Source organism: Callithrix jacchus, chromosome 3 (genome assembly GCF_049354715.1).
Source record: "Callithrix jacchus isolate 240 chromosome 3, calJac240_pri, whole genome shotgun sequence".
In the NCBI taxonomy this organism is placed as follows: Eukaryota; Metazoa; Chordata; class Mammalia; order Primates; family Cebidae; genus Callithrix; species Callithrix jacchus.
Window position 1 is genome coordinate 74,434,798 of NC_133504.1, and position 14,338 is coordinate 74,449,135.

Consider the following 14,338-nt stretch of genomic DNA (forward strand, 5'->3'; position numbering starts at 1 on the left):
AAACAATGTCAAGAGTACTTTTGAAAATAGAAAAGCAATATTTATGGGAGGTTGTCTCTTCTCAGCAATTATCAGGTGAATAAAAGATGACTTTTCTCTTTTCAAAAATGTACAAATAATTTGCACTCATTATATCAAAAGGAATTTTTTTGTAACTTCCTTAAATAACGATTAAAATACAGTTTAAGGCCAGGGCTAGTGGCTCATACCTGTAAATCTCAGCACTCTGTGTGTGTGTGTGTTTTTTTTTTGAGACAGAGCCTCACTCTGCCACCTGCCCAAGCTGGAGTGCAAGTGGCACTCTCAGCTGCTCTCAGCTCACTGCAACCTCTGCCTCCTGGGCTAAAGTGATCCTCTCACCTTAGCCTCCTAAGTGGCTGGGACTACAGGCATGCAGCCATGCCCAGCTAATTTTTGTATTTTTTTGTAGAGATGGAGTTTTGCCTTGTTGCCCAGGCTGGTTTTAAAAACAACAAAGTGGAAAAACTTACACTACTTGACTTCAAGACTTATAATGCTAAAGAAACAAGATAGTGTGAGAGTATCTAAAGGATAAAGATACAGACAAATAAAATAGAAAAAGTAAGTCCATATTGATTTTAAGCCACTCAACAAGGAAATTATCTTAAGAAAAGATACTGTGGATCATAGAAATCCATAGGAAAAAAAATGAACATTGACCCTTACCTCATACCATACTGAAAAATTAACTTGAAATGTATGAGCTAAAACTACAAAACTTCTAGAAGTATAAAAGAAAAAAATGGATAACTGGTATCTCTTCGAAAGATACCTTTAAGAAAATGAAAAGACAAGTCACAGACTGAGATAAAATATTTACAATATGCATATTTGACAAAGGGTTTGTATCCAAAATATATGAAGAATCCTCACAATTCAATAATAAGAAAATAAGCAACCCAAAGTAATTGGACTAAAAACTTAAACTTGCTAACCATATAGGTTCCTTTGTGAGGTAAGTATGTGAAAAGATAATTAACATCATTAGTTATCAGATCAATGCAAATTTAAACCATAATGAGATACCATTACATTATCATAAGAATGATGAAAATTAAAGACACTAACAAAAGACCAATCAAGGACATGGAGCAACTAGAACTTACATAGACTGTTAATGGGAATATAAAATAGTACAACAACTTTGGAAAACTATGTGGCAGCTTCTTAAGAAATTAAACATACCACATCATAACAACCCAATTATTTCACTCCTAGGTAGTCACCTAAGAAGAAGAAAGCCATATCTACACAAAGACTTGTATATGGAAGTTCATAGTAGATTTTATTTTTTTGAGACAGAGTCTTACTCTGTCACCCAGGCTGGAATGTAGTGATATGATCTTGGCTCCTCCGGTGCTCAAGTGATCCTCTCTTCTCAACCTCCCAAGCAGCTGGGACCACAGGTGTGCACCACCATACCCAGCTGTTTTTTTTTTTTTTTGAGGTGGAGTTTCACTTTTATTGCCCAGGTTAGAGTACAATGGTGCCATCTCAGCTCACCGCAACCTCTACCTCCCAGGTTCAAGCGATTCTCCTGCCTCAGCCTCCCAAGTAGCAGGGATTATAGGTGCATGCCACCACACCTGACTAATTTTTTGTATTTTTAGAAGAGACAGGGTTTCACCACATTGGACAGGCTGGGTCTCGAACTCCTGACCTCGGGGGATCCATCTGCCTCAGCCTCCCAAAGTGCTGGGATTACAGACTTGAGCAAATGTGCCCAGCCTCAGCTATTTCTTTTGTATTTTCAGTAAAGATGGGGTCTTGCCTTGCTGCCCAGGCTGGTCTCAAACTCCTATGCCCAAGTGATCTACCCAACTTGGCCTCCCAAAGTGCTGAGATTACAGGTGTGAGCCACTGTGCCTGGCCCACAGTAGCTTTATTCACAATAGCTAAAATGTAAACATCCCAAATGTCTAACAACTTATGAGTACATAGTCAAAATATATAATGGAATACTACTCCACAAATAGAATTGTTGAGTAGTATTCCATTATATATTTTGAGGCCCAAGGTCATACAATTCTATTGTTGATTAGTATTCAGTAATTCAGGACTACTGAACATTCAACAATGTGCATGAGTCTCATCATGCTGAGTCAAATAGAACAGACATAAAAGAGTACATACTGCATAACTACTATATTTAAATAAAATATTAAAAAAACCTAATCTAATCTGTAGTAGCAAAAAGCAGACTAGTGATTGACTGAAACCTAAGGAAGAGGGAAAGATGAACTGCAAAGGGGCAAAAGCAGTCCTTTGAAGGTGATGGGGATGTTCTGCACCTTAATTGCAGAGGTGGTTTTACAGGTTTACACATGTCTAAATTTACTGACTTGTACTTATAAGTTGATAAAATTATTGTATGTAAACTGAAACTAAGAAGGGTTAAAAAAGAGTAGTAACTTGCATTTGTTATATTCCTGTATTTATAAATCAGTAAATTTAAAGGGAATAAAGATAGTTTCAAATTTTCTCTATCTGGAAAGATTATCGTCTTTGAGTAAGCAGTCTGGAAAAAAATCACATAAGAAGTCATGTAAGAGAAAGACTACTTACTTATTTAATGAACAGTGACTGATCAATTTCTGTGATTTGGCCACAAATTTGGTGACAAATATTACAACCATTTCAATCTCATAGCTAATTTGTTTGTTGTTTTCTTTTAATGTATTTCACCATGTTCATACTTAGAGTTCTAAATAGTTAAACTCCAAGAGTTAAAATCCAAAGCGTCAATACCATCATATCTCATACCAGTGCTTCATAAAATACTTGAGCGATCATTAACAAATGTAATGGAAAAAAGGGTTTTCTTGTTAAATAAATTTGGGGAACACTGTGTAGAAACAAAAGAGAAGGTTTGTACAGGTTTCTATATAAAGGAATTTTTGAAACTTACATTAATGGGTAATAAAAATATCCAGGAGAAACCTATTGTAGTATGTAAAAATTGTCTTTTAAATTCCTAAACTAAAAAAAAAAAATTCCCAAACTCAAGTCATGGAACATTTCCATTTCCACTTTGGAAAATGCTGTTGTATACTATTTGTATACGTTATAATACCTAGAAGAGGGTGACTGTCTACCAAATATCTATCAATTCTTATGCACAGATTCACTGGCAAAAAATCAATTAGGAAAAAATAATGCAATACATTTATTTCCCTTGCTTAAAAATTAGTGTTTTGTTTGCAGACTATTCTGTACACATAAGATTAATTCATTAAGTAAAAATGATGCATGATTAGCTTTCTTGAAATGTATTTTATCAAAGAATTTAAAACTCCATTTCAATCATGGAGATCACTTCTTTCTACCTAAAACAAATACAGGACTCAGGAAATAAAGATGATTTCAGTAAATAAATATTTTCAAAAACTGAAAACATTATCTAAGATAAACAACATTAATATTTACATAGTGCTTAAGAATCTATGAAGTATTTTCCACATATTTAATTTCCAGCTCATTTAATATTTCCCAAATTTTGGGAATTAGGTATTGTTATATCCCTATTAAGACAAAGAAAATGAGGCTGGGCGCGGTGGCGCAAGCCTGTAATCCCAGCACTTTGGGAGGCCGAGGTGGGCGGATCACAAGGTCAAGAGATAGAGACCATCCTGGTCAACATGGTGAAACCCCGTCTCTACTAAAAATACAAAAAATTAGCTGGGCATGGTGGCGCATGCCTGTGATCCCAGCTACTCAGGAGGCTGAGGCAGGAGAATTGCCTGAACCCGAGGCGGAGGTTGCCGTGAGCCGAGATCGCGCCATTGCACTTCAGCCTGGGTAACAAGAGCGAAACTCCGTCTCAAAAAAAAAAGACAAAGAAAATGAATAAGTCATACAATAAGTTACAGAAACTAGGCTGAAATCCGGGGTTTCAAATGTTCAATGAGTCCTTTTTAACTTTACTATTTTGACACTACATGACACTTATTATCAATGAACAAACAAAATTCTCATTCTGAAATATGATATAACTAACAAAATAAAGTTGAATAATTCTCTCAAAAAAAAAAAATTATTAAGCATCTACTATGTGCCAGGCTATTTTACTTGCTGGGGATACAGCTGTGGAGAGCTTGGTTATTTTTTTAAAGTTGAAGTTGTCCTTTTCACCCTACTGCAATAACAAATTCTAGGCTATTTTAAAATTTCTTTTCTTAATAGTTGAAAGAACAGAGCAGAGGATACAGAGCATACATGTCAGCTAAGTCACTGGAACACTCAGCATACATCTGTGTGTGTGTGTGTGTATTTATTTATTTGTTTTTAGCTGTGCTATCCTAGGGCAGTGCAGGTTGAGTACACTTCAATGATGATAACATTGTCTGGGCTAACAGCCAGCTAGGCCTTTTCTGGCCTGATCTTGTCAGTGAAAGTTATGCTTAAAAAATAGTAGGAAAGAGGTTCCTTCCTGTAGAACTCTGAATGAGAGTAACACCCTTCCTAGAATTTCTTTTAAAATACTATTTTCGGATATTAGGGTGGAAGAATGTATTCTTAATGATGGCATGTTCCATTATTTTAAAATCACCATATGACAAGTCAATGAAAAAACAAGCTAAGGCTTTCTAATACTATGAACCCTTCTGGCTCCAAGACCATATTGGATATTGTGATCGCTTCTCCATTAAAACCAACAAATTTTAAAAAAACAAATCATAGAATTAACTCCATTTCTGAGAACTTATTCAAGACCTTGGGCAAGTCTCTACACTTGTAACAGCCTCTGTTTCCTCATGTGTGAAAATGAAGGCGGCTCTTTAATTATAGGTGCCTATGTGCATCTGACAAAATTTCCCCGCAAACTGTACATCTGCGAAAATATCCCCAATTTTGCAAATGATTCCAGGGAGTGCACCTGAAATCTGGCTGTGTGCTCCAGACTAAAAATTATCATATTGGATGACCTTTTAAATGGGCCTTCCAGTCCCCAATTCTAGGATCCCCTGCCATTCTCATATGACAAAATATCCACAGCTTACATTGCATAGTCATTACTATAAACGTGTTAGTTTATTATGAAACCAATATCCTTCTTTTCTTCTGACCTTTATATCAAGGACTCAAAACATTTCTGGTACTTCACATGAAAAAGTCTTAACTATCAAACCTCATACCACAATTATAAGACTGCTTTTTCTTTTTTATAAATTCTGAAATTCAACAGAGTTTCATGTTCTATCAAATGTTCAAATCTAATTTCATTAACATAGAAATACTTGTTCAGACAAAAGTATTAAAACAGACACCTTGAAAAATTAGGTTTCATTGGCTTCCATTCATTTAAAATAATCAACAAGGGTGTGTATATGTGTGTAGGGAGTGCCTTCCTCTAGGAAAGGAAAGCAGCACTGAGCCTTTACACTTTAATAAAAACATAGCAATGAATAATGATTCATGGAGAAAATAGTTCCAGAAACCAGAGAGAGAGACGTGTATCTTTGGTAACAGCTCTGAATTATCTCAAAGAAACCTTGAATTTATCCTAGGCATCTCTTTGTTCCTCTGAATCCAACTAATGCATAAGCCTGGTTAACACCACTTAAATCTCTCAAAACTGTCACTTCTGGCCGGGTGCAGTGGCTCACGTCTGTAATCCCAGCACTTTGGGAGGCCGAGGTGGGTGAATCATGAGGTCAAGAGATCGAGACCATCCTTGCCATGATGAAACCCCGTCTCTACTAAAAGTACAAAAATTAGCTGGGTATGGTGGCACGCGCCTGTAATCCCAGCTACTTGGGAGGCTGAGGCGGAAGAATCGCTTGAACCCAGGGGGCGGAGTTTGCAGTGAGCCGAGATTGCGCCACTGCACTCCAACCTGGGGAGAGAGCAAGATTCCGTCTCAAAAAAAAAAAAAAAAAAAAAACCTGTCACTTCTACTCATTCTTCTTTATTGTATATTTGCATGTTTGTTTACTGTCCGTCTTTCCCAACAGAGTGTAGACTGTATGTAGTGGCAGGAATCATACTCATTTTATTCAACATTGTAAGCTCAGTTATGGCACATATAAGGCACCCAATAAATGTTTACTCAGTGAAATCGAGCCCACATAATCGTTTGTCTAGGGTATCATAATTGCTGTGCTAGTTGTTTTTCTGCCTGCAGTCTTATTCTTTCCTTCTTCTCCCTCACTGTATCTACATCAGAGCTAATGTGATCATTCTAACTGCAAACACCTTAACTTCCTATTTCCTAATCATTTAATTGTATATCAAAGAAAAAAGTCCAAGTTCAAGTATAGTGTTTCTCACCCTGTGAGAAAAAAAGGAGATGTAAATAAGATAGGAGTTACACTAAAATTATAGAGACTTGAAACGCTATAGTTGAATTGGACTTGCTTAGGAGCACCTAAACACCCACTTAGTAAAACTCACCACGCTGCTTTCTGCCTCCCTACTTTCACACATACTTCTCCCTCTGCTCAGAATGACATTTTATATCTTTGTCTATCAAGCAAGCTCCAGTCTTGTTCAAGTCCCAGCTTAAAAGTCTTATCTTTTACTGAAAATTATATGACTCTTCCAAGTACATACATGAATTTTAAACTTGTAATATGGCATACGAGGTTAAAAGTGAGGGCAAAAGAATCAGCTTACCTGGAGGAAAATTCTAGCTCAATCACTTATTAGCTGTGTGTCTCCACAAATCAGCAGGTGTTTTTATATTTATATTGATATAATGTGCTTAGTACAGTGTTTGGCATATGATATGTATGCTTCAATAAGTATTAAATGCTATTGTAATAATTACTTTTCTTTTATAATTATCCTCAGTACCTGATTTTGAGATCCTTGAATATAGGCAATGTTAGTAATCTCTGAATTCTTAATATATGGCAGATGTTAAAGTTCTTTGAATAAATCAAACAATGAGCTAGGAGGTTAGAATAATGGAGGTCAAGTCAAAATACAGATTCTTGATTTTTCCTTCTAAATCTCAATATTAAAAAAGAATTGATATTTAAGAATTCTCTACTTGCCCCCTTTTCTCCCTGCTTCTTACCACAGCCTCTGAAATGCTCAATTCATAACCCTTTCCTAATAGATAGAAGAAACATGCTATCTACGATAGAAACCTAATAGAGAAATCACCTCTTACAGAGGCCCAGAACATTCCTGTATGTATTAAATCTTTCCATGTGCGGGTTCACATCACTCAGCCTAGAGATTACAAAGCTAATTTTTGAAAATGTTGTTGTATATTTGACTTTAGCTGCTATCTTTTAAAGCTTGTAATTCTCAGTGTTCCAGGAATACAATTTCATAATATCTCAAATGCAATTTAGTAATTTTTAAAAGTGTAATTACATTGGAAGAAGAATGACTTCAGAGACTAATAAAATAAGCAGTAGTATGTAAAATCCATGAGCACCTATGCAAGGAGCACTCTGAATTACATTATTTGGTAATTAAGCTTTTGGGACATTGAAAAAGAATGTAAACTACTTCAGTCTGGGCAAGTATCTGCTGAACAGGCATCAGAAAACAGAATCAGATTTGATAACAAACTGGAATTAATGAAGTCTTAACTACCCAGAATATATTTTAAAAGTAACTTAAAAAACACCTACTCAACAATTTTTGTGTGTGTGTGCAAAACACTATGAGGAAAACAAAGAAGCCTTACACCTTTAACAAAGGTCCTTACCTTTAAGAACTTTAAAAAGTAGAGAAAGATCAACACACAAGCAACTAACTGCAGCAAGTTTTGATCAACAGGCTAAGGCAGTAGTCGAAAAACGATAAAATGAGGTGAATCAAATTATACTTGATTCATGCTGACACTAAAAGTCAATCATTTAATGAGATAAAACAAGAAACATTTACCTACTCCATATATAAAACTGTTTTGGAAAAGCAGAAATAGTTATGAGACCAATGTGTTAAGAGATCAAAATCAATTAGGCTGGACACAGTGGCACACATCTGTAATCCCAGCACTTTGGGAGGCCAAGGTGGACAGATCACTTGAGCTCAGGCATTTGAGATCAGCAACATGGCAAAACCCCATCTCTACAGAAAAACACAAAAATTAGCCAAGTGTGGTGGTGCATGCCTGTAATCCCAGCTGAGGTGGGAGGATCACTTGAGCCCAGGAGGATGAGGCTGCAGTAAGTCATCCACCACTGCACTCCAGCCCGAGTGACAGGGTAAGACCCTGTCTCAAAACGGACAAAAAAATCAATTACACTTAAAATAAACAATAGGCTCTGCTAAACAAAGGAAAACAATCTTCATAATTTTTCTCTTAGAACTTTTAGCTTAGTAAACCTTTTCATAAGAAATACTTTGAGATCTTTTAACTTTAGCATACAGTTAAGTGGATAGTGATATATATTAGTAATAGTAGTAGTTGTGATACACATACACACATACATGCAGACACACACACCCTTTACATAAGTAACCCATATGAGATGTGTATTTATGAAACCATGGGCAATATAATTTATAGGGGAAAGACACTATTTCCAAAAAGCCAAGGAAGGGAGATTTTTATTTGTATTTTTACAAACAAAATCATAATTGTACAGTAGGTGTAACTTTAAGTTATCATAAATGGGTCTGAAAATGGAAAGAGAATTTCTAAAGGTCAAAATTAATTAAGATAATACTTTAATTGGAAACAAAAAGCTTCATATGTCCTTAAACAAATTCCAGAAACATTTCCCTAATTCAAATGAGCCGGGCTTTAAATGACAAGGAGGGGAAATTTACCAGGTTGAGAAGCTGGGAAAAGGCGGAATGAATACTATAAACAAAGAAGAAAAGCAATGTACAAACCATTCCTGGGAGGGCAAAAGGTTTACTGCGGTCACTTGTAGGGCAGACCTTTCCAATGGTTGCACTGGGAATGAATTAGAGGGATGCTTAAGATATTGTTTCCTTCAGATCTCAGAAGGGCCAGAACGCTCAGAGAAGCCAGAGACTTTCGATAGACAGTGATATCATCTGGTTATTGTATGTGTGACATGTCATGAAAACTTAGGGAAGCACTAGTGGAAGATGCTTAGAAACATGGGGATATGGAGGTAGATTAAGAAAAAAAACAATCCACAGATACAATTATATTACATACGGTGTGCAATGTCAAGGAGTTTGTTCCTCATCTCAATTCCACAGCAAACTGCAGAAGGTTGTTTTTTTTTTTTTGAGACGGAGTCTCACCCTGTCGCCCAGGCTGGAGTGCACTGGCATGATTTCAGCTCACTGCAACCTCTGCCTCCTGGGTTCAAGCGATTCTCCTGCCTCAGCCTCCCAAGTAGCTGGGACTACAGGCAGGCGCCACTATACCTGGCTAATTTTTTGTATTTTTAGTAGAGACGGGATTTCACCATGTTAGCCAGGATGGTCTCAACCTCCTGACACAGGTTTTTTAATCAGGAAAGAGACAGGCTTGATTTTCTGTTTAAGAGAGTAAACCACTCTGGCAATAGTGTGGAAGAAGCACAGGAATGAAGTACAACTTCCAGTTAGGAAGCTAATACAATTTCGAGGACCTAAATTAAGACATGAATAATAGAGGCAGTGAAACTGAACAGGACAATTTAAGAGATGTCTTTGAAGTATAACTGCCCAATGTTTTCAACTTATTATTAGACACTTTCCCCTTTTGACAATGCCACTCCATTGTGCAAAGGGAGATGAAAAAAAGAACTTGTTTTAAATAGATTTGTAATTATTGTGCAAAGAGAACAATATCTGCTAAATTAAAACTTGTATCTTAACAATGTTCCACGACTTGACTTTTCAACTGTTGGAGATGCTTTTTAAACAGTAATTCAATTTGTATTATAATTATTTAAAATAATTACTTCCCACGAAAGTTGGAAAATTTGTGGGAGTCTTTAGTGCTCAGTTTGAGGCTTCACAGAACAGTTCAATCCCACAAACATTTGCTGAGTATCTATTATGTGTCAGGATTAGGTACTAGGGTTATAATGTTCTTTGTTCTTTAAAAAATAATTCATTTAAAACGGATTTCTGTATGTCAAAATGTGAGTGTATGTTTGTATTAAAACAAATAAATCAATCAGTCTGTAGGCTATTTGTCTAATGCTGGGCTTGCTCAGCTCTGTAAAAACCTGTAGCACTGTGCAAGAAAAGACTTGATGCATTTGACAGCAGGTGTTCAGGAAAAATGAACCACAGTAAACAGCAGCAATTGATGATGAGCACTAAATGAAGAGAACAGAAGGAAAACAATTTAGCATTCACACACACACATACTTTATTAGCATATTTTCTTCATCCATTTCTATTAAAGAGTCATTTTACAAAGTCAAAACAGTATGTATCCAGCACTAATCCAAATTCTTCCTCTTGTAAAAGGTGAATTTGTTTTTTGGAAAACTATAGGGGTAAACTGAAAACAGTGCAAATTAATCTTTCATACATCTCTATAAAATTCACTCTTTAAAAAGGGTCTCCACAAGGTAGATTGGGGTGAAGAACTTACTTAGATATTTACATAAATTATGGTATTTAAAAATATATAAACCCATGGGTTCTTAATGGGGGTCAGGAGGTAGAAGCTGTGGGGAGAAATGACCTGTCCTCTGCTTCTTTTCCCACCATCATCTGTTATTTGACCCCTCCAGGCCACTTACTTTCTACCAATACTGAACTCCTTGCACTTTCCCCAAAGTAGTGTATCCTTCACACCTCTCTATCTTTATAAATACTGATCTCTCTATCTGAACGGTCCTGCCTACCCCCAGGCCATGTACTCCAGAAAATTATTCCTTTAAATCACTTCTACACACACAAAGAAACTGTCAATTTCTTCCCTATATTACTTCTAGACATTGTTCACATTTCTTTTGCACACATCACACAACAATTGTTTGTTTTCTAATGCCCCCACTGAACCATAAGATATTCAAATGACATATTTTTTCCAATTAAAAAAATCACAATGTAAAGGGATCTACCTACAGACACCTACTAAGCATATAGAAGCATGCAGACAAGAAATATGTAAGACATTAGATGGTACCAAAAACATGTTGCTCAGAATATGTGTTTCTGGATAACTAAGGTTTTTAATTCATTACATATAAACGATTTTTAAAAACCTAAAATCAAAGTCTTCTGATATATACTACAAAGAATGGATGATATGGTAAATGTAAACAAAGGTTTTCTTGTTGACTCAAAGTCTTCTTTTCACTCTCAATCATAACTAAACAACATTCTTTGCTAAAGTTATTAGATGTTAAGTACACAGATGCGGTAGGACAGATTTATACGATGTGACTTTAACGGGCACCAAAGGACTGATGAGTTGCACAGTGGTGATGCCGAGCGGTGAGGTGAGCTATGCATACTGCCTGCCTGCCTGCCTGCACCTGCAGAGTTCATCAATGTTTCCACAGCCTCTGAGATGCACAAGGTGTTTCTGTCTCTCACCCCAAAGAGACATTGTTTCTGTTTTCTCTTCCTGCCACCTGTCAATTTTTTTTAAGGTACAAAATATCAACATATAGAAGCTTTTTCTTAACAATCCCACCAGAATGCAGCAGGGCTGTTTTATCCTTTTCTTTGCCTTTCATTTTCTTTCTCTTGGGCTGGTCCTAGCCCATTTCTGAGTTCCATCACTCCCACTTTGGGTGTTCAGTGCACCTTTCTTTGTCCTTATCTCTGATGCCTTTTCTGATATACATATTATGAGGTTTGTCATTTTTTAAAAATCTTACCTATTTCATAGTTCAAAATTCTGGCTCCATTACTCACTAAGTTTTATTTATTTACTTATTTGAGACAGGGTCTTGCTCTGTTGCTCTGGCTGGACAGCAGCAGCACGATCATGGTTCACTACAGCCTTGATCTCCAGTGTCCAAGTGATCCTCTCACCTCAGCCTTCCACACCTGTGCATATACCACAGGTGTGCACTACAGCATCTGGCTAATATATTTTTTTTTGTAGAGATGGGCATATGTTGCCCAGGCTGGTCTTAAACTCCAGGACTCAAGTGATTCTCCTGCTCAGATTACAGGTGTGAACCACTACACTTGCTTGTTATTGATTTTTTTTTTTTTTTTTTTTTTGAGATAGGGTCTCACTTTGTCAGCCAGGCTGGAGTGCAGTGGCATGATCCCAGCTCATGGCAATCACCACCTCCTAGGTTCAGGAGATTCTCATGACTCAGCCTCCCAAGTAGTTGTGATTACAGGCATGTGCCACCGCATCTGGCTAATTTTTATATTTTTAGTAGAGACGTAGTTTTGCCATGTTGGCCTGGCAGCTGGTCGCAAACTCCTAGCCTCAAGTGGCCCCACTTTGACCTCCTCCCAAAGTGCTGGGATTACAGGGGTAAGCCATCATGCCCAGCCTATCATTGAATTTTAATGGGGTAGTTTTCTACCTTCACTTCAAACAACTAGAAGCATCTCAGGTTTAGAACACAGTCTAACAGTACCTTTGAGGCCAATGGCAGGGACCATACCCCTCCTCTGTAGGGTTTGGCAAACTATAATCCATCCCACTACCTGTTTTTGTAAATGAAGTGTTAGAACATGGCCATGTTCAGCCATTTGCTTATTATCTATGGCTATTTTCGTTCTAAGACAGCTAAGTTGAGTAGCTGCAAGGGAAAATGGATGTGGCCTACAAGGTCTAAAATATTTACCACCAGAACAACTTTCCAAACCCTTTAGACCTTTTAACCTTCCAAATCCTTTTAACCTTCATTGTGCATCACAACAATTATGTGGTGAACTTTAAAAAACTAGGTTATCTCCAGCTCCTTTTTCCAGTGACAATCAGTCTAGGACCAAACAAATTATTTTCTTTGATTCTAATGCGCAGTTAAAGTTAAACCAATACTCAGGGTTTCTCAAACCTTAATGTGCACAGGAATCATCTGGCTTATCTGCTCATCTGGGAGAGTCTTGTTCGCCATTTACACCCCATTTGGACTCACTATGCCTGGAGGGGGAGGTCAGACCCTGCATGTTGATTAAGATTGCCAGCTGACTCTGACACAGAAAGTTCCTAGACTAGACTTTGAGAGAGATGGCTTGTAGAAGTTAGTTTAAAAAAGCCTCATGGGTGAACTTAGTCACCTACCTGAGAAATGAATCAAATCACCCTAACTGCTCTTAAGTCTTAGCTTTCTCAACTGTAAAATGGAAATCTTTCTCTATATCTTTGCTATGAGATGCACTATTTTTGTCATTTTAAATTCTGTGATAGAATGTAAGACAATGTATCTTTGGGCAGATTCAGATTATAACTTATATGGCCTCCTAAAAATTTATATAATTAAAATATAATAAGCCTATATCACATAGTAAAGAGATAATGCAGATGTCATCATTTTAACACTATTTCAAGTGTTAATAAACAAGACATAACTATGTAATTAAGACTTGTATCAATGACTTTTGAAGTAAAACCTAGAAAATGAAGGGTTTACAGAAAGCTTTTCATAAACTGCAGTGATGAGACGGTGGCTTGTGGGTTGGAGTGTATATGTAGCTGCATCCCCTTCAGATCCAGAAGATCTCAGTTACCTAAAGGTTCTTGGATGGGTTTAGGGAAAAGAGTATCTATGAGCCCTTGAAACTCAAGGCTTAATTTTGAATTTGTATTTTCAGGAGAGTGTATCTATCAGATTTCCCCTGAAAATACATTCCCCAAAAGAGGTGGGGGCATTTACTCCTAAGTATCTATGTACTAACACATGGGTCAAATCAACTATGAGAACTTCTTAGAGAAAAAGAAATTCATTTTATTTTCAAATATTGGTAACTGCTTTAAAAATGTATTCACTTAAGAAAGCAATTTATTGATTTTCTTTTATTTGTGGTATTTTCTAAGCAGAATAGTTAAAATACGATAATTTCCTCACTTCTGTGGAGGTAACAGTATTTATAACCAAAATTTTAAAATCTATTAGAAAAGCCCAGTTGCACCGCTGTTAAACATAAGCAGAAAAGGAATCTGGTTATCCTATAGGAATGTGGTTGTGCCGTCCTTGGGCACTAGAACAGCAGCAGGTTCTTCCATGGTCAAGTCCAAATACGAGTACTGAAAAGGACTAATTTATCTAATACCTCTCAAACACTTGATTATTCAGTCATACCAAGTAGTTGACATAGTCAGAATAACTTGGATTTCATTCTACACTATTCTATCTTTAGTAAAGGACTACTCGTTGTGGTCTTTCCAAACTCTTTTTTGATTTGCTTCTTCAACACATGTTCATCTCCATCTAATACAGAGTAGACAACTGAGACTGGTGGCGATGTCAAGTTACCACCACTTTTGGAAGACACTGTCTCCTAGGACAGC

The 14,338-nt window shown here is 36.7% G+C and overlaps 1 protein-coding gene across 10 annotated transcripts in view; it reads right to left on the minus strand.

Annotated features, from left to right (window-relative positions):
- AFG2A (AAA ATPase AFG2A) overlaps window positions 1-14,338 on the minus strand; it is a 406,233-nt gene that overhangs the window by 129,547 nt on the left and 262,348 nt on the right. The window lies entirely within an intron of this gene.